General features: G+C 35.5%; 1 protein-coding gene across 7 annotated transcripts in view; it reads left to right on the top strand.

The window, feature by feature from the left end:
• The window catches only part of LOC6050545 (forkhead box protein O), a 99,034-nt gene extending 81,854 nt beyond the window's left edge, over positions 1-17,180 (top strand). For all 7 annotated transcript variants that reach the window (XM_038250079.1, XM_038250073.1, XM_038250077.1 and 4 more), the window contains one exon: positions 15,124-17,180. The gene's annotated coding sequence lies outside the window, so the exon portion shown is untranslated. The remainder of the gene's footprint in view (positions 1-15,123) is intronic.
• Positions 17,181-19,628: the final 2,448 nt, after the last annotated feature.

Genomic DNA, 19,628 nt, shown 5'->3' with positions numbered 1-19,628 from the left:
GATTTTTTTCTTCGTCTTGTAACTTGCAGCAGCCATGCTTTCTTCCCCCGCACTATGGTGAAGGTCTTGTCTAAATTGAGCAGCATGGCCTGCTGCTCTTCAAGGGGCGCCAGTCCAAGAAGTGCAGCGTCGACCTCGCTCACTCTACAACTCAAAAGGGTGGTTTCAGCAGTACAAAAAGGTCTGGCGCTGAACAAACAGCGTGTAATGAGTTGAAAGAAAGCTGACTTTTCCCCCGGTGGGCACTTGTCAGAAGAATATTTGATGAACAGGGTAAATTAATTCAAAAGTGCACTATTGTACGATGCACGTTATGTAGCAAGGTTTTAATTATTGCATTTTGAAAGTGGATAATCCAGGAAAGTTCAAAAACTGAACTTTATTTGTTTTTTCGCATGAAAAATTGAAAAACTTTGGTTTTCAGGAAATAGTCTCTAAAAATTAAAATTTTCCTTTATCGCATATTGTGCAAAAAATCAAAGGAAAGTAATCCACTTTAACGACGCCCGGGTCTTTTGTGGTCTCTGTTGCAAGTTTCTGTTCATTTGTAGGCGTCCGAAGGTTATGTGTGGTAAGTCACCCATTGTGCGTAGCAAATAAAAAACCACCCAACACAGTTCCGCATTCTAAATGTGCCGAATCGGCCAATAATAGTCAAGTGTACACAATTATTTATACTCATATCCGTAACAAATACCAAGCTGCTATTTCCGGGAAACCCAAGTATCCGATTTCCGGCTTTTCTTTTCCTGAAACGCGCTCCTGTCATGGTACTTATTGAGCGGTAGTACCAGCAAAAAAAAACGAGCAATCATTGCCTCACCAAGAGCAAGAGGTCGGTGGTCATACCCGGTGTCCTCTCCAGGACTAACTGCAAACATTTATATTAGATTCAATTGATTCCCGTTCCTTTCTTCGAGGACATTGACGATGGATGGACGAACGGAAGGACTCTGCCATCCTTTAGTGGCCGATTGCTAGTTTCCCTTCGAACGCTCGCTTTTTTTTGCAGTGTCATTTTCATGTTCGATCTGTTGGCATTCAGTCGAACAGAACAGGAGAGAAAAATCAAGACGGAAGGAACACTCGGACAATTGGGCAGCATCATCAGAGGATACTTATTACGGGTTGGGGTGTCAGTTTCGGGGAGACGAGGGGGAGAGCAGGAAATCACAGACCAAACCAACTAGCCCCACGACTTGCGGCAGCAGCAACAGAAAAACGGAAGAGAAAGCTAAGAATACAGATAATATCATAAAAATTGGGATCATTGAAAGGAAAAATTTATATTGTATTTTTATGCGATGATAGCTCAAGAGGATTTCTGTCTACGCTTTCCGCTGTGTGATCTTTTTTATGGATTCTTGCAACACGGGAGTGGGGAAAAGGTCATCTTTTTAGTGTTATGCTGTGCTACTGGATACTGTCTTCATTTGCTGTCATCGCCCATAAATAGAAATATGTTCGAGTGGACTATTATAGCGCATTTATCTACAGTTTGATTTATACATTGAAGGTCTATGGGTTAACAGTGTCTGATTGTTTTAGAAATGAATGGTTTGACACAATGGCCTTGAAGCAACAAACTTTATTGCATTCTAGTAAGCGAAATAGAACAAATGACAAATTAAATGATTTGTGTTATGTAACCTTGTGGTACTAGTTTACGGCTTCTCACAAAGTGCACGAATTGTCATTTGTTTCCATAAAAATAAAAGGCATACCAAACACTCTTCTGATATTATTTTATTTAGTTACAACTCCAAAATATCTTAAATGTAACATTCAACATTTTTCAGTGGATCAAATTTGAATTCTATCTGCGATTTAACATTCATTTATCTTACTAGCAATCTAGATTGGTTTGGGAGTGTGTAATTCTTCTGAAAAAACTGGGTAATAAAAATCGAGTATTCTTGTACTGGGTCCCAGGCCACTGCGGGGTTGAAGGGAATGAAAAGGCCGATTTGCTTGCCAGGAAAGGCTCAGATGTCCTTTTTGCTGGTCCGGAGCCATTCTGTGGAGTGTCGAAATGCGTTCTGAAAATGGAAATTACAAAATGGGAAAATTCCATGATACAACAGAATTGGATTGCCTCGCATTCTGCAAAGCAATCCAAGTTGTTTATCACCCCTAGCAAACAGAAAACGTCGCGAATACTTGGTCTGAATAAACGGTCACTAAACATATACATTGGATTAATTACAGGACATTGCCCATCACGGTACACCCAAAGTTTAAGAACGAGAGAATAGTACTCACGAAAAGAAACGTGAGGAAAGTGCTATTTCGAGAGAGTATAGTCCTCTCGCGTGTTCATTCGTTCATAGGAACAGTTCAACCTATTGAGTGGCTTATATGGACAACTACCGCCACTTAATTATCGAACCATGGTGGCCCATACAGCAAAGGCACGGTTCAATATGCCGAAGGTCTTGGGTTCGAGTCTCGGTATCGGTACTTTTTTTTGATAGATGAACTTTTTTTGAAGATGAACTCATGAGTAAAGTACTCTCGGTGATTTCAGGATTTATCCTCTCAGTCCGCACACAGTACCATTTTACTACCGAATCGTGCTCTTTATTCTCTCGTATGCCGATTCCCAGTTCTGGGTGTATCACTTGAAAATGCTAACGCGAAGTCAAACTGATATCTGTAGGCTCTGTGACTGTGAAGTGGAAACTTCAAGGCACTTGCTGTGTGAGTGTGGTGCACTGATTGCAAAAAGAATTAAATTTTTCAATAAAGGGATTTTAACTCCCTCAGAAATTTATTCAGAAAATCCCACTTCGGTTGTTGAATTCATTCTTAAAGCAATGCGGTCATCCTAAATGGTGACTTGTCACCCTGAAAATATGCGACAGTAATTAGGGGTACACTACACCCAAAGTTAAAGAACGAGGGGATAGTCCTCACGAAAAGAAACGTGAGGAAAGTGCTATTTTGCGAGAATACAGTCCTCTCGCGTGTTCATTCGTTCATTGGAACAGTTCATCCTAATGAGTGGCTTATATGGACAAATGACCGCCACTTAGTCACCGAACCATGGTGGCCTAAACGGCAAAGGCACGGATCAATATGCCGAAGGTCTTTGGTTCGAGTCTCGGTACCGGTACTTTTTTTTGATAGATTTTTTGAAAATAATAACTGGGTTTTTCGAAGATACCCAAAACAACTTTTTTGTTTTACTAAAACTGCGATAACTTTGAAATTTAAGCGAAGACCTATACATGTTTGGAAACCAACATTTTTGTAATTGAACGACGCCTTTTTTTCGCAAATGTTGCGCCCGATCGTAGAACTTTTTTTAAAATCACGTTGTTTCGTGGAGAATTGCTGTATTTGTTTTTAATTTTTTTATGGGTAGTTTCACAGTTATTCTACAAACCCCACTCCTTATCACTTACCTTTTTGCTCATTTTCACTATTTGAACCTTAAACCATTAGCTTCTAAGCAACGAAGAATGTTAGAACATAATCCAGGGTATATCTAAATTAATGCATACCTACTTATTTTGACAAATAAAACAAGACCTTAGTTGACTCAAGAAAAAAACAGGTTAATTGTCAAAGTTACATAAAACAATTAAAATCATGCATCAGTCCCAATTTTTTCAAAATATTGATTAGTCCTCGATTTTATTCCTTTTGAAGATTGGTTCAAAAATTGATTTTATGAAATTTTTCAGATCGATGCCCGTTCAGAGGCAAGTGGTTCTTAGAGGGTTACAATAAAAATTTAAAATTTGAGAGTTGGAAATGTTTTTGGATTCATCGGAATCCAATTTCTCGGGGATACACAACTCCTGGGAAAAGGGAAATTTTCAATCAATTTCCCGGGAAATTAGAAATTTATCAAAAATTATTCTTTTTTTTTGTTCGATGCCACTATTCACAGCGACCAGCAATTAGATCTGTTGCGGACTTGCGATTCTATTTATAGAATCACAAAGGCTTCATCTGTTATTAGGCAAATAGTACACGCACACACGCTATTGTTGACCAATTGTGTCGAGCGATCCAAAGCTGTAACTTTGCCGCCGAAGAGGTTTGAATGTTTTTTCCTTCCTCTTTAGCTCTTTTTTCCACTCTGTACTGTCCAAATGTATCGCTAGAACCGAAGTGAACATTTACGTTTTACTTATTCCAAGCTTTCCAAGGTTTCTGAAAACTCGCCCCTTTCAAAGCAGTTTTTTGCGATCGTGCCGTGGAACTCTGCAGACGCAAATATACAGAGAACAGCGTGGTCCTTCTACATGTCGACGTCGTCGTGCTATCTTGTCGCACCCGCCATTTTGACGTTCCGAGAAAAACGCGTTTTAATGTTTGACCTTGAATATTCAAAAACGAGAGCACCCAATGTAAACAATAACAAACACGTTTTGTTTGGCTCACCATTCTGTGCATTGTCACAAAGTTTGGTTGAAGTTGGTTGCTGGAGTCCCGAGTTATAATTACTAATGTTTACGGTAGTCTAGCTTGTACGTGCGACAAACGCATCCTGACTTTCCTGGCCTGAAATCCCTTTGGCCTTTTGTCGCACTTACATCAATTTTCATGGAGTGACAAGATAGCACGACAAGTTTGAAACTACTTTCATATATAAAGTGACAAAAATGCACGGAGTTTTTTCGGTTTTTGTTGAATATCTCAGGATTGAAATCGAATTTTGGGGATCTGTGAAGGTCAAAAGGTGAGGCATTGTGAGCTGCACAAAATGGCGTTCTTAACTCAATTTGGCCCAAAATGCACGTACGACAAGTTAGCACGATGGCGACGATGTGAAGAGTACAGGGGAAAGGATTTGCCAAGCCATGTGGGTTTGAAAACACGACCTTCCATTCATAAAGCGAAACCTGTAACCATTAGACCACAGGAGCTCGGCTGATCCCGCTTCTGATTAATATTTTGCAACAAAATTGTATAGAACTGCAACTTTAATTCTCCAAATGAGTGTGAGGATTAATTAATGGCTCATATGCTTGAAAAAATTCTTACTACTTTAAGAAAATGAAATCATAATTTAAAGTTTTCAAATATTTGTAGCGATTTTTTCAAAATGTGAATAATAAAATAGTTTATTTTCATTCCATGACAGCGTTATTTTTTTGCCCACCAAATAAGCATGATCTATTCTCAGTTGTGAATGCGTCGCGTCAGAAATAAATATTATCTGAATCAAACATTGACACTCCATTGACAGACAAGCTGATTAGTTCAATATTAACAGTCGATTGAAATGATTAAAATCAAATATGGTTCTCTCATTAGTTTTTCTTATAAATTTTCAAATTCAACTTTTTGGCACCAAAAGTTTGGAAAATGTATAATTCCGCTTGATTTCGGGAATTTTCGGGAAATTTAAAAATTTCCCAGGAAACAAGAAATAATTTTTTTTTCGGGAAATCCCGGGAAATTATTTCTTGGTGCGGGAAATTGGACGCTATAGATGTGATCAACAAAATTCAGACCTGTGAAGTTCAAATAAGAATAATACATATTTTGCCGGGACCCATGGAATAGGGGTAAGCGTGGTTGCCTCTCACCTAGTCGTCTTGGGTTCGATCCCGGACGGTCCCGGTGGCATTTATCGAGATTGCCAAGGCAATGGAATGGTTTGTTGCTCGGGCCAACCAATATTGCATCCGTGTCCCTGCTGGTAACGGTGAGTTTTGATCAAACAATTTCAAGCAAATTTTCAAGCGATAATCCAAAACAAGATAGAAATTTCAAGGACAATCTTCTTCGTTTGACAACACTTGTTTATCAGTGCAACTTTATCCCATCATTGCACGTAGCTATCTTATCAAATATTAATACAAATGTAATAAGTTTTCAGTGACTTTTCGCTTTCACTCCAAATCCTCCGCTTCGTATCGCGACATATTTTTTAATTTAAAAAGTAAGGCATCTTCTCGTCATAATACAACTTGTTAAGGCAAAGTGAGTGACTTTCAATATGTTCAGACACTCCTTCTCTTGGAAGCTGACGGTAACGGTGATGTTTTGAAAATTTAATTTTCTTTTCACATAAAAGAAATGAGGATTAGGAAAAAGTGCCTGCAAGCGAAGCATACTGGGCCAAAAGAGAAAACGCGAGCTCCATGAACGCACACCCACAGCCTATGCGGCGTATTTAAAGTTCTTCTCACCTAATCAATAGAAACCCGAACGATGGCGATGAAAGAAACCGCGCCCCGGATAATATGCCTCATTGTGTGCTGTTGCGGTGGAGAGCCTACTTTGATGAACAGAAGGCCGATCGGAGTTCGATTGAAACAGGACCCATTATTGATTGCTTCCGTCGTTTTCCGCGTACTTTGCTTGCACTTGAGGTGAAAACCTGGCAAAGAAATTGATACTGTGTAAAATGCCTCCCCCACTGCCAATCCCGGTCGCACAAGGCAAAAAAAAAGCGAAAAAAAACCGCCCCCTCGTGCGAATTGTGACGTGGAAAGACGTCCGCGTTGACAAACTGAACGACGGTTGTTAACGGTTTTTGACATTCTTTGGCATCACTTTTCATCGCCAATCTATCTTCTCCCCTCCTTTGGCCGAGGACTTATTATGTCATTTCTCGAGAGCACTTTTCCACCCTCAAACACTTGAGGGCACGTCACACCGCGCCACCGTCGGTCGTCTCCCATGTGACTCAAAGTCACACTCGAGCCATCCTGTCGTATCGTTTTGATCCTTGGCAGTGCTGGCTTCAAAATTGTAGTTGCGTGGGAAGTGCAGTACAGTGGGTATTTTTTTCAATTATTGTATTATTATTTATTTGAAGCATTAATAATCATTTTTGATCAATGACAACTTTTGCTGTACAGATACATAATTTTTAATCATTGCAAAACAATCTTTTCCTGCCAAAACACATGTGCTAAATGGAAATCAATCCAAAATAATTCTAGCAGCTGCCAAATTCGAATTTCTATCGTTATGTTATAAAAACATTGTTTAAATGGTAATTATGATTCTTGGGCACGCAGCTGGAGTGATTTATTTTAATATTTCGTGATGGAGTAATTGTAAAACCTTTTTTTTGTCATTTTGTCATTTTGTAACTTAGTAAATCTCTAGGTTTACCCTATTTATGAGGTTTGAAAATAAATTCTGTTGATTCATTTTGTAGAATGGTTGCACAATCTGATAACGGAGTATTGTTCGATAAAAAATAATTTAGGGGAGCTAGGGATAAGACGGCCACCCCACTGTTTAATAAATATACTAATGAATATTACTAAAATGTTTAGCCAAACATATTGTTTGAAATAGTATAAAAATAATTTTTTAACTTGAAACTGAATGCAATTTTCTTGAATTACAACTTAGGCATTTTTGTTAGATAACAATATGTTTTCTTGTCTTCAAATTGAAGTTTTCCCTAGATTATGTCCCTCCGAAAAGTTTAAAAAATGCGATGAGCTGTTTGCAAAAAATGTTTAAAAAATAATTTATTTGGGGGCAAGACGGCCACCCGTAATTTGTAAATTTTATTTGATAAAGGTTTTATTTTGACGGTTTTTTGACTGTTAAGACATATTTGTGGGTAAGGAAAAGCATTTTCAATAAAACTATCAATTTTTAATCAAAAAGGTTAACACAACATTCTTCACTGTGATATAAAAAAAACTCATTGAATAGTATGAAATCCTATCAAACTTTTCATAAAAATTGCTAATTTAATCGTGTTTACATAGTTTTGATTTACTTATTCTAATCGAAATACACAAACTTATTATTTTGCATCAAATTGCGTTTGTTTTGTAGTAAAAATTCACAGTTTTTCATAAAATCTGGTCACCATGATATGAAATCCACTGAGCCAAAATATGATTTTTTTTTTAAATAGCATTTTTCTTCACATTTGAAACTTGATTTTTTCAACCAAAATAGTTATGATGTTCAGAGAAGTCTGGGTGGATCTCAGGTGGATGTAGCAAAGTTATTAGGTTAATTTTTAGCACTGACCATCTTACCCCACATGGGTGGCCGTCTCACCCCGCGTATTTAATATATATTCGATTTCAAATATTTTTTTTAATTGCTGGAAAGTATTGAAAATTGTTGTTTAGACCAAGTAATTTTTGTCATTTCTATAATTGACTACTGGTAGAACAATATAAACGTAATTTGAGATCAAAATAATCTGATGTGTAAATTGTATGAGATTTCTCCCTTAAGGCGGCCGTGTTACCCCCAGCTCGCCTAACAACATTTCTTCTCGGGTTACTTTGCAAAAGGTTTTTAGCGCCATTTGTTAATAAAGCCATTTTTCTATCGATTCTCCTTTTTCATTTAAAAAAAAGTAAGAAATTATTTAAACGCCTTTTACTCTCGATGATTTACCTGTTGAAATTGTCAAGACACACATCATTGTACAAGATTTTGGAATAACATTTCGTAATGCTGTTGTTTTTTATTAGTGAAGCCATGATATATTTTTAATTATGACTTTGCATTTTTTTTTTCTTTTTTTTTTAAGATTGGTCCCATTGTTCCAGTGTTTTTGCAGACATTTCACGATCTCTTTTAACAAAATTCCCATAGTCTTACAAGCTCCTGCGGCAGGCTAACAATGTCATGCACGTGTAAAGATTTTTCACCACACGTTCAACTGGGCTATCAATTTTTGTGGAAAATAATGTGGATCATAGAAATGACAAATAAAGACGTATATTTTTTCTGGGTTTTTTTAAACAAATGAGAAAAAAGCTGAAGTTATTTATGTATATTTTTTTTAATGTGTGACAATATAGTGTTTTGATCGTATTTTAATCCTATCTTTAACAAGATTAATAGGAATGTAAAAAAGATATATTTTATTTATGTCTTTTAAAGCAACATAATAGGATATCATTATGTTTTAAAACTGCTTTATTGGTTTATTCATCAATTGCTACACCGCAAATCCTCATTCCTGCTGAACCTCCACACTTGATACCACATCGCAATCGTTCTATTTGGTTTTATAGCCCTCCTAGAGTTTTCCCTCCACAACGATTTCCACACACCCTCCCATCGTGTCGTTACATTCCGTCTCGTCATCTCGTTATTTGTCATCATGCTGGTCCTGGTGGTCCTGGCATTGTGGCAGCGGCAGTGATGTCGATGATGAAGTGGCGGAATGGCAACAACGAACCTTCCCTACACCAAGCGGATGGCTGCTCTCCTCTCTGTCAGCGTGGAATGCTTTGCTACAAATCCACTCTGCTACAGCTAGTCCTGATCCTGTCGACACGTGGTGGTTTATTTATTCTACCGATAAGGGTGGTGGGTTGTGCAATTGCTGTGGTGAGGAGGAATTTTTATTCAATAAAAAGTGATTTAAACTTTTTTTCTCTTTTGCTTCTTCCACCTCAGTCTCAACTTACGCCAGGAAAATCCCTCTATGGTATCCTTGTTTCTGACATTTTGACGACACTCTCAACGCGGTGACTGTTATCAACTTCGCCGTCCTCCCTCATCTCTTCATCAATATCGCCCCAAGTGGATGGCTGTGTTCTTGGACGCCCCTCGAAACGATTACCACACCACCGGAGCGACTTGATGTCATCTCTGCCGTGGGGTGACAGATTTCTTAGAACCAGGACTCTTGAAGACGGAGCGAACAAAAAAAAATCACAAGGAAGCTAGCGGCTAATTCGATAAATTTAAAATTTATGGCGACAGATTGTTGTTATAATAATTTAATTATGTTTACTTTCAAAGGTGACAGCGCAAAAATGGCTTCAAGTGACTCGTAAAAGTTTTGCGCGCTGGAAGCACAAATTGATTGGTCGGTGATTATTTCTCACTGCAGACTGTTTCTGTGGCCAATTTAGATGGAATTCAATTTTAGCTGGATTAAATTAGACTTGTCAAATTGGACTGACGCGAATGAAAGAGATTTGCATATTGCTTGGCAGAAGGTGAAGGGCATGGTTTAGAGAAAAAAAAGTTTTAGCGATAACTCAGTATATGTATAAGACACATTCTCCAGCCTGGTATACCAGTACGATAATTTTAAAACTTGATCTATTGGTAGAATAGATGTTTTAATTAGATTCTTTATAGTTTAAGGCTGAGCAGTTCTCTAGGATTTCGGTCATTCGATTTTTTTTGTATTTTTTAATCCGACTGAAACTTTTTTGGTGCCTTCGGTATGCCCAAAGAAGCCATTTTGCATCATTAGTTTGTCCATATAATTTTCCATACAAATTCGGCAGCTGTCCATACAAAAATGATGTATGAAAATTCAAAAATCTGTATCTTTTGAAGGAATTTTTTGATCGATTTGGTGTCTTCGGCAAAGTTGTAGGTATGAATACGGACTACACTGGAAAAAAATAATACGGTAAAAAAATTTGGTGATTTTTTATTTAACTTTTATCACTAAAACTTGATTTACAAAAAACACTATTTTTAATTTTTTTATTTTTTGATATGTTTTAGAAGGCATAAAATGCCAACTTTTCAGAAATTTCCAGGTTGTGTAAAAATCACTGACCGAGTTATGAATTTTTAATCAATACTGATTTTTCAAAAATCGAAATTTTGGTCGTAAAATTTTTCAACTTCATTTTCGATGTAAAATCAAATTTGCAATCAAAAGTACTTTACTGAAATTTTGATAAAGTGCACCGTTTTCAAGTTATAGCCATATTTAAGTGACTTTTTTGAAAATAGTCGCAGTTTTTCATTTTTTTAAATTAGTGCACATGTTTGCCCAGTTTTGAAAAAAATATTTTTGAAAAGCTGAGAAAATTCTCTATATTTTGCTTATTTGGATTTTGTTGATACGACCTTTAGTTGCTGAGATATTGCAATGCAAAGGTTTAAAAACAGGAAAATTGATGTTTTCTAAGTTTCACCCAAACAACCCACCATTTTCTATCGTCAATATCTCAGCAACTAATGGTCCGATTTTCAATGTTAATATATGAAACATTTGTGAAATTTTCCGATCTCTTCGAAAAAATATTTTTGAATTTTCAAATCAAGACTAACATTTCACAAAGGCCAAACATTCAATATTACGCCCTTTTAAAATGTTTGTCTTGATTTGAAAATTCCAAAATATTTTTTTCGAAAAGATCGGAAAATTTCACAATTGTTTCATATATTAACATTGAAAATCGGACCATTAGTTGCTGAGATATTGACGATAGAAAATGGTGGGTTGTTTGGGTGAAACTTAGAAAACATCAATTTTCCTGTTTTTAAACCTTTGCATTGCAATATCTCAGCAACTAAAGGTCGTATCAACATAGTCCGAATAAGCAAAATATAGAGAATTTTCTCAGCTTTTCAAAAATATTTTTTTCAAAACTGGACAAACATGTGCACTAATTTAAAAAAATGAAAAACTGCGACTATTTTCAAAAAAGTCACTTAAATATGGCTATAACTTGAAAACGGTGCACTTTATCAAAATTTCAGTAAAGTACTTTTTGATTGCAAATTTGATTTTACATCGAAAAATGAAGTTGAAAAATTTTTACGACCAAAATTTCGATTTTTTGAAAAAATCAGTATTGATTAAAAAATTCATAACTCCACCCAAACTGGCAGCGCTAGTCCGAGAGAATGATGGTCTCGAGTCGAGAGAATAGTGGTACCATTCACGGACGCAGAGAACACAGCTCGAGATGGGCGATAGAACTATTCTCTCGAGGTTCATTTGCAAAAAAAGTTCATCCGTCAAACAAAAAACCAAAAGTGTCGACAACGGGAATCGAACCAGAGACCTTTGACAAACCAATCCAATGACTTAGCTGCCTCGGCCACCACAGCTTGGTGACCATGGAGAAGTCAGAAGTCGATGTATGACACTTGTTGGAGATTTATTGATTCAACTAACGAATGAACTCATTTGTTATGATGGTGTGAGTTGGTACCATTATTCTATCGATTTTGGCACTGAGCCCTCAATAAATTTTGAGAGAACGATTATCTCGATTCTGAATTTTGGGTGTCGGTCAGTGATTTTTTGCACAACCTGGAAATTTCTGAAAAGTTGGCATTTTATGTCTTCTAAAACATATCAAAAAATAAAAAAAAATTAAAAATAGTGTTTTTTTGTAAATCAAGTTTTAGTGATAAAAAGTTAAATAAAAAAATCACCAAATTTTTTTTTACCGTGTATTATTTTTTCCAGTGTAGTCCGTATCCATACCTACAACTTTGCCGAAGACACCAAATCGATCAAAAAATTCCTTCAAAAGATACAGATTTTTGAATTTTCATACATCATTTTTGTATGGACAGCTGCCGAATTTGTATGGAAAATTATATGGACAAACTAATGATGCAAAATGGCTTCTTTGGGCATACCGAAGGCACCAAAAAAGTTTCAGCCGGATTAAAAAATACAAAAATTAAAATTGAAGAAAAAAGACCGATTTCGTAGAGAATTGCTCGGCTTCTAAAACATTTTTTACAAACTTTCAAAGATTGATAAAAAACCTTTAGCGCAAGTTAAGTGTTAACTGCAATAAACCGAAATATCATGTTTTCAAGCACCTAAATCAGCAAAAAACTCAAAACCACCTCCGGAAACCCGAAATATCACCGGTGGTCAGAAACCATTTTTCCAAAGCTGATTATATCCTGAAAAAATAACTTCCCGTCGAATGCAAATGGGTTGATCAACATTGGTATTTTTTTCGCAAACATACAGCGGGGAGAATTTCCGTGACGTTACAACGCAAGCAGAACACCTTTTTGTAAAAATCTGCGTTGTAACGTCACGAAATGTTTCAAAACATAGATTAACTTTTGTTTTCTTCGTAAACCATTTCAGCCGATTCAGCTGAAAATTTTAAGCTAAAAATCATGAAGAAGTCTAGTTTTTGTTGAATAACAGAGCAGAATCACAGCCTTTTAAAAAATATATAAAAGCACAAAACGTAAAATCCTTAACCAAACCAATGCTTCCCTTTAAATTTCCTAGTTACAGCTTAAAAAAAACGGAAAAAAGAAACGTCAAATCGTTGTAACGTCAAGATAGAATGTGTCATAAAGTGAAATAAAAAATTAACATAAATATTATCACTTCAAATTTCATCTGTTGTGTAATATTTTGTGACCAGGACTGCGGAGTCGTGTCATAATTCGAACGACTCCGACTCCGAGCTGACATTGAAACGTTGAAGATTTTTTGCAAAATGATAAATACGAAATAAATACAAACAGAATCATACTAAGCTTGCTAGAGAAGTGTTCGGAGTACCTCAAGAAGTAGCTTTGAACAAATTTGAAATGTTTGAATAGGTAGTTGTCTAGAGTTATGAATACATTGGTATTTTAATACTCTGAAATTGACATGTTTTTCTCAATCAAAATTAGTTCGAAACGCAAAACAGACTTCATAATCGGATTCTTGGACAACTCCACCTTAAAAACAGCTAAAACAAGTTTCTTTGTTACAAGGTTCAAGCTTTAAAAATATCACAATTAATAGCATTTTCTGTTGACCAATATCCTTAGTTTTTTGATTAATTTAAACTTTTTAAACACGTCACTAGTGTAGCTTACGCTAGTGACGTGTTTTTTCTGATTTTTGTTCACATTATTTACTTTATCTTTTAACTATAAATAAGCCGACTCCGACTCCAACTTTTATATACAGTGAGTCAAATATTTGTCCACACCGTACGGGAAATGTTTGTGATATAAAAGTACATAAAATTCGACTAAAGTGCCATGTTTTATACATCAATCGACGTGGCAGAATGTCCTCTTTAAGACACTGTCATTGGATTTGCAAAAAACTTTTTCTTGAAAAATACAAAAATTGTTTACTGAAAAAAGTCAAAAAAAGAGGTCAAATAATTGTCCGTACCCCTAGTAAAAGTACAAAATCTGATCGATTTAAGTGAATTCATTTATGAAATGTTGTTTCAGTGTCAAATACTAGTACCTTTAGCCAGTTTGTGACAACTTTGAACTTGTGATAAGTTTGTTTAATTAATTTATAATAAAAATTGGATTAAATTTAGTTTTTTAAAGTAAAACTTATCAAAACATTAGTTTATAAACAACTATTTTTATAAAATTGCTATTTTGTGTTGTAAGAGTCTCTATTGAACAAGTTTCAACAATTTTTGTTCAAAATATACATTGATTTTATCTTTTTTATTGACATTTTTCGACCAAAAATACTGTTTCGGAACAATACCGTTAAACAATCCGGATTGTCCCGGAACCGGTTCAACCCCTCGGAGGGAAATTTTGTGGTGATCAAATAGAGGACAAAAAACCCACCTCTTGCAATTTGAAGCATCCAATTTCGTCCACTTGATTACGAGTCCTAGTCTGAAATTTGAAATTTTCAAATTCCCCAAGCAAAACATTCTGACCCAGAACGGTACAGAAATTCTCTGCACGGAAAGTGAAAATTTCAAATTTCAGACTAGGGACTCGTAATCGGGCTGTAGTGGACGAAATTGGATGCTTCAAATTGCAAGAGGTGGGTTTTTTCCTCTATCTGATCACCACAAAATTTCCTCCGAGGGGTGAACTGGTTCCGGGACAATCCGGATTGTTTAACGGTATTGTTCCGAAACAGTATTTTTGGTCGAAAAATGTCAATAAAAAAGATGAAATCAATGTATATTTTGAACAAATATTGTTGAAACTTGTTCAATAGAGACTCTTACAACACAAACTAGCAATTTTATAAAAAATAGTTGTTTATAAACTAATGTTTTGATAAGTTTTACTTTAAAAAACTAAAAAACTAATATTTGACTCACTGTATTTAGTGACTCCGATTCCATCGATTCCAGCCCAGACTCCGAAGCCGACTCTAAGCATTGTTCTTTCCAATCAAAGTCTTATTCAAATTTTGAACGCTTTGCGGAAAGCCGAGTCTTATCGAATCGCACCAAAAATTTTAAATGGCCTTTTCAGGCTTAATTGCGATCGTTTGTTCTGATTAAAGTAGAAAATGTTATTCGTCCAAGAAAAGAAGATGGCTGAAAAGGAACATCACACTGGCAATTGTCATAGATTTTCCATGATTGTTCTGGCTATTGATTGAACCAAAAAATCTTCATTTGATTTGCGACGACTTTCAAACCCGAAAGGTACGCTCAATTGAAATATTTAGACTTATTGACCGTTTTTTCTCTTTTTCAGATCACCCAACCCATCCGGTATCATAGAGATCGTTCCAATTATGCACCAAGAACGAAACGGACAGCCATCGGTAATCTGAGGCAACATCATTGCTAGACTAAGGAGCATGAGAGCTTCCAGCGAGCAATCTTAGCTTCTGTAACATTATACTGAACCAGACAACATAGATTGAACGAATACTTACAAGCTAGTAAATCCACAAACAATTCAATACAACTGATTAGTAATGCTATGCGCGCATCTAATGATTGAAATTGAAAAAAAACATGCTACAACTTCAGATTGGTTAATGTTTGGCGTAAATGATTAGCAAGCAAGCAGCAATGGAAAATAGCAAAATTTCTTTAACTGGTAGCCGTTTTGCAATAGTAGATCACATTAAGACAAATAATGGAAACATAGTGCTGTTTTTAGTTTAGACAAACGATAGCTGGATGGTATTTTAAGGTTATGTTTAGGTTTGCGTAACTTGTTTAACTATGCTACACTATTGTTTCGCTTAGAAATCAATGCTTCAACTAATTTGTCAGATTATTTTGTTAAGTTTGGACGACTAAACTGTAGTTTCACGTATAATTGTACCATGCTTTTTGTAAGTCGTAGATACATGGGGCAATAATGCGTCGAACTGCATTAAAAGGCTTAACTAAAGCTAACCTATGGTAACTTTAAACAAACGGTAGTGATATTACAGATAAGCAAACAAACAAATGGTGCTTTATAATAATTTTCGTAACAGCCGACCACGAACGCAGGTCGAAGCAACAGGTGGATCGTTTGTTTATTTCGGCATGCATGCATGCAGTAGGCGGTTCCCTGGCGCGCGCGGTGGAAAATGTGATGCTGTCAGCTTAGCGGGTGCACAAACCAATTTCCACTGCCTGCTTTTCATGGAGCACGGACTAAGTGCTGTCAGCTTTATTGCTCAATATAAGGACGCCATCTTCTGTTTGATCAGTGTAATATGTTATCCTGCGACTTTGAAAGCACAACTGTAAAGTTAGGAATTGTGAACAACATGAGTAGTGTGTACATATAAAAAATTTCATATTTTGGTTCTGCTTTACGTTCTAGGTTAACCAGTGCCATTTGAAGAATCTTTAATGAATTTCAACAATATGAATAATGCTATAATCCTCTTTGAAGCCGTACTAGTAGTGAACAAACACACAATCATAATAAGTTTCGTGAGTTGAGTAAAAATTGTAAATATAATTATATGATTTACCGATTGTACATATAGTTACCAAATATGTAGAACATGGTAGGTGTAAGATAGGTTCCCTTGCCTAACGTAGGCGGCAGTTATATACAAACCATTATTGTTAAAGCGGATTGTTTGTTTCTTTTAGGATACATCGCGTAAGAATTCTTCAATTTTGAATGAACGAAATTACTAGCATAAACTCGTAGAGCTAAACATTGTTTAATTCATAATTTGTACATATTACGTATAGAAGGAACCAATCAAAAAGTTGGTAGCAACATTATTCATTAGGATACTGTTAAAAATCATACATAAGAAAAATAAACGAAATATTAAGCAAACCCGACAACAAATTGCATATTGAAGTAAAAAAATGCAATCACACGAAAAGTTAAAGTCACTGAAAGAAATAGGCGAATGACATCGATTCGGAACGGTGGGACATCCAAACACACACACAGATAATTACCCAAATCGATCTTAATGAAATGATTAGAACAAATTGATCTTCAATGACCAATGAATATCGTGAAAATGAATGTGTTCGTTAAACATAATTTAAATTCCAATTTTGATTAATTTTGTATTCCTTTTCAAAGCCTGTTTTTGTGGTAACAAAAAAAAACTAGCAACCGGAGCGGAAAAGTGTTAGATAAAAGAGGCAAATCGCAGATATTCGTTACACACTATTGGGAAATTTGACCGCTAAGCGAACAGTAAGAAGTTAAGAATGACAGCGCAGATTGAAATTGTTGCTTCGTACAAATTATTTTTTACTACGAACTTGAGAATGTATAAAATGCGCATAACACTGACTTTGGGTTGTTGAATAAAATTGGGTACATAAGAATTGAGTTAACATTATTTTATCCGAAACACCTTGGTTTAGCGCAATGCAAATTAGGCTATAACAAATTTTATTTCGTGCTTATTTCCCTCGGCCTTGAGCGCGGGAATAAATAGCATTGTAAAATTCACTCAGTTTTACTAAATTTTCACCTATTGATATTTCAGTAAACGATTCAGTGATTTAAATTTACTGAACTCTCAGTAAACTGACATTTGACACTTTGACAGATAGTTTACTGAAATTTTAGCTAACGGATGGTAAAAAAACAACTGAAATTTCAGCAAAAGAAACGTCAAATTATTTTAATGAAAATTCAGTAATTTTCTTGTGTCAGTTTGACATATCATTTACTGAAGACTCAGCAATCGTTGCTGGAATTTCAATTATCAAAATTTTATTTTGTTTGCCATTAAAATGTTTTAAGTACCGTTATGTATACATTTATTTCATAAATCCTACAAACCTGATAAAACAGGTGGTCAGCTTGGAGGCTTTTGTTATTCACATTTTTCTTACCTTTGTTTTTTAAGATCATGATACAAAATTTCAAAACACAACACATTTGAGAAAGGATTTTTTTCGGCAGCATCTAAACAATAAGTCATAAGTGACATTTCAGTTTGACAGATATGCAGTTACTTATGTTTCAGCAATGTTTTTGCTCATTGTTGAATTTCAGCAAAAGTGATGTTTACTGAATCACATTCAGTTATTTATTTTACTAAAATGGTAATCTCAAATTTAAAGTGTTTGCTAATGCTCCACCTTCCATACATTGCATAAGGTCCTTATGTCATGATAAGGATAAACTTGGGTTAAAAACTACACAATTGATTCAGCAAATCAGGACATCATCATTCGTGATTCATGTTTACGATGACGCTCTGAAACATACTCTTCCACTTGGATAAGAAATAAATTGTAAATTATGGTCCGTCTAAAACCAGAAAAAAAACAAAAATAAAATATACTTGAACTTTTAACAACTGAAAAATTAATAGGATTTGATCAGTGATTTTTTCAGCAAACTTTGCCAAAACCGTAAAAAATAATTTGGCTTAATCTCATCCCAAGCCAAACAACGCAATGTATATCGTTTTGTCGTGTCAAAGCTTAAAATAATTATATTCAAATTTTTCTTCGAATTTTCCTTATTATTTCCAAATCGATGCTGTCATGCTATCATGTCGCACCCGCCATTTTGACGTTCCGAAAAAAAATGCATTTTAATGTTTGACCTTGAATAAACAAAAACGAGAGCACGTAATGAAAACAATTAATAACACGTTTTGTTTGGTTGACCATTCAGTGCGTTGCCCCGAAGTTTGGTTGGATTTGGTTGCTGGAGTCCCGAGTTATAATTACAAATGTTTACGGTAGTCTTACTTGTACGTGCGTCAAACGCATCCTGACCTGCAATCCCTTTGGCCATTTGTCGCACTTATATCAATTTTCAATGAGTGACAAGATAGCACGACAAGATTGAAACTTCTTTCGAATGAAAAGTGACTAAAACCCGCGGAGCTTTTTTGGTTTTTATAGAAAATCTCAGGATTAAAATCGAATTTTGAGAACCTGTGAGGCATAGTGAGCTACACAAAATGGCGTTCTTAACTAAATTTGGCCCAAAATGCACGTACGACAAGTTAGCACGACGACGACGAAATGACAAAAAGCTCAAAAAGCTCTGGTGTTGAATAACGTCATGATTCGAAATCCGGACACTTAGTAACATATAATTTTTTTATAGCTGGCAAAAAATCATGTAATAAGCTGGAAATGTAGAAAAATCATCAGGATGTAGTATAAACAGTCAGTTTCAAAAAAATGCATGCAAAATATGTCTTTTGTAACAATTTTTCATCAGAATTTTAAAATTAAAATGATTCGTTGTGCTTCGAATCCCGGACACTGATAAAAGCTGATTCGAAATCCGGACACTTTTGCTTCGAATTCCGGACACTTGATTTTACTTATGAATCGCACAAATTTGGACTGAAATGTTAGTGAATGGCATTCTTTAGGTCTCCAATAAGCTGTTATCATCAAAACAATCGATAGTTTATATAAAAATTTGCTAGAATTTAAGGAAATCGAAACCATAAATTTCTACTTTGCCTTCCCGGTGCTTCGGACGCCTATGAAATATTTCAAGTGAAATGTTTCGCATTTTTGGTAAACTTATAATTTTATTGTATTAAATTGTTTTGGCATTAACTACAGCGTTCAAACAAATTTTAAATGAAAGTTGATGTTGGAATTCATCAAACAAAACAGTTTTGACATTCATAATGCGAACTTATATCCAAATAATTGATAAAACAAGATGAAGTGTCCGGCTTTCGAAGCGTCCGGGAATTCGAAACATGACGTTATCTCAGCTTTCATTATCCACTTGAGTACAAAGTTTAGATTTGTCAGAAAGCTTTTTTGGAAGAAGCGCTGAGA

Source organism: Culex quinquefasciatus, chromosome 1, assembly GCF_015732765.1.
Source record: "Culex quinquefasciatus strain JHB chromosome 1, VPISU_Cqui_1.0_pri_paternal, whole genome shotgun sequence".
NCBI classification, from domain to species: Eukaryota; Metazoa; Arthropoda; class Insecta; order Diptera; family Culicidae; genus Culex; species Culex quinquefasciatus.
Note: the sequence above shows the minus strand (reverse complement) of the source record. Positions and strands in the feature narration are given on the sequence as shown.